The sequence below is a fragment of the Ruditapes philippinarum genome, unplaced genomic scaffold (assembly GCF_026571515.1).
Source record: "Ruditapes philippinarum isolate M1 unplaced genomic scaffold, ASM2657151v2 ctg2520_1_1_1_1, whole genome shotgun sequence".
Lineage (NCBI taxonomy): Eukaryota > Metazoa > Mollusca > Bivalvia > Venerida > Veneridae > Ruditapes > Ruditapes philippinarum.
The window spans coordinates 60,835-63,366 of record NW_026862710.1 but is presented as its reverse complement, the minus strand read 5'-3'; positions in this window follow the sequence as shown (position 1 = coordinate 63,366).

Genomic DNA, 2,532 nt, shown 5'->3' with positions numbered 1-2,532 from the left:
AAGAGTTTGAACACTTTTTTCGAGAAAGAACGCTTGTGCTTTATACATTTTGTATTTAACAGTACAAAGTAAAATTACTTATTACCTTTGTTAGTTTTAAGTCCCTATTATGGCTTAACTTGATACTGCCAAGAAAAATTTCATTTTAAACATACAAATATTACATTTACTTAATCGTGCATGGAATCGGTCATATCAATTGTTTTATTATTTATTTCAAAATTAATTACCCTTTTTTGAATATTTCCGAAAAACATGGCATTGTATGTCGCGATCAAGAATGATAATCGTTCCATTATTCAAATACAGAAAAGCGATTGGGAGGAACAATATTGGTCTATTATTGATATGTGACGTGCACGTTATCCCTGGCTTACGAAGATGGGCATATATTTGTGATAAGAGAAAATTTATGTATGAGCAATTTGTAATGGATTGTATCTAATTGAGTTTCGACTTCGAAAACACGCATTTTCATCACGTTGACTGATCCATCTCGCGTTCTACTGATCCCCCTTAATGCCAAATGTTCCAAAACTCATAACGTTTGATTCACTTGATATTAACTTGTTATTGTTCTGATGATACTTGAGTGTTATCTATAGTTTCAAACTTGGTCCTCTTTTATCGAAAATGGCCAGAAGAGGGGTTTTATTCCATTTTGATCCTTTTCAATGCCTTTCGTGCCGGATTGTACGCTATCGTTTATGCAAATGTGTTTTATCGGCATCTTAGGTGTTTAAAATCTAATATGTCTAGGACGGTGGCATTGCCGTTTTTTTCCTCATCCATTTGTTTGTTAATGATAGTCATTCGGTAGTTAAGTGCTTGTCCGCCAGGAAATTGCGTTCATTTAAATAAATGAAATGAATTTAATATTTTTTACTTATTTGTTTCCCAGAAACGCATCATTTCTATTCAATTTCTAAAACAAACATTGTAGGAAATTAAATGATGTTGAATTAATTTTTGAAAAATTGATCAACCTTGGAAAACACTCGATTTTCTTGGAACCAAATTGAAATTGAACTTATTGAAATTATCGATAAAGTTTAACATTGATTTGACCTTGACCTTTTAAACTTTATCAGTTTCAAATACTCTAAAAGCAAAAAGTCAACATGTTGGGAATCTTGTATTTCTTACTATGTGCAACACCTTTATGAAGTCATAAATATAAAGTAAATATGACCCGACACCCTGACCCATTTACCATTAGCAACACTATTTTAGGAATACCAAAGCATTTAATTCTGTAGATTTTACATATTTTTATATACATTAAACTCAAATATACACTACAATGACGTCACGTTTCCATTTAAAGTATTTGCCATAAATCACTGAATTTATTAGTTTTGTATATACATTAAGTAATTTTATTTCGACATTCATTAAACACATACATGTATTTTGTTTTGTAAATTTCTCAACTAGGAAGAGCTTAATGTCATATTGTAGGAATTTGTTCCCTAACCCATTTTCTTTTGTTTAATGTGTATATTTGCATGTATATATGCATGAATTTAAGTAAACTAACAAAAATGTGTACATTTATTTTTTACAAATTAATATTACCATGACGTCATGATTTAATCTATTTTAACAAATAAATGATATTTCCGATGAAGTAAAAACTTCAGTTTTAAAAAACTGCAAGAAAGAAACAGCTAGAAATGACTGAAGGAGCAAGGTCTACTAACAAACAGCCATTTGACTCAGGGGAGTAGGTAGGAAATGTGGATTTATTGCCACAGCTTTCTTATGTTGATAGAAACATTTGACATGGATCATTATCATCAACAATGTTACTGTTTCCCAAACATGTGCTAATTACAGTCCCTCCCTCCACCGGAACTATCAGATGGTCATAAATAGAGATATCCCTTGTACCTAACGACATTATATTATGCAATAGTTCAGTTTATACCAATAAACAAAAACCACCAAACTTTTACATAATTGTTTGTTTTTGTTAATTTTTTTGTTGTTAAAATTTGAACATGCTGTGCTTATTGGGTTAATTTTTGTCCTGTCCAAATTTCACAACGTGAAATCCAATCTATAAATTATGAATTGTGTCAAATGACCAGCTGATTTCAGCCTATCCAAAGCCCTCCTCCCACCCCACCAAAGAACGCAGAAACAGGCTTCAGATTGACAACATGATACAGACGTCATCAACGAGACTTCTAGCAATCATACATGTATATGCCAGCACTATTAAGTGTTGAGAATTGAGTACCGCTAAAGCCGGTGCTAGGGGGCGTGAGGGATGTTGCACTTATTCATTATCACTTATGTACAGACTCAATCAAACCGAGTCTGCAATTCTCTTGTTATTTTGTTGTGATTAATGCTTCCGAGGGATCGCTTTGTTTCCAGATTTTTCTAGAGCGAATCGGGATAGACGCTAATGTGGTTAATTCTGGTGGCAAGCATAAATAAACCTAAAACAACAACAACAACAGCTGATTTCCGGTATACCCTCTTTACAATTTTGTTCCAGGGTACAACAAAAAACAAAGAGGA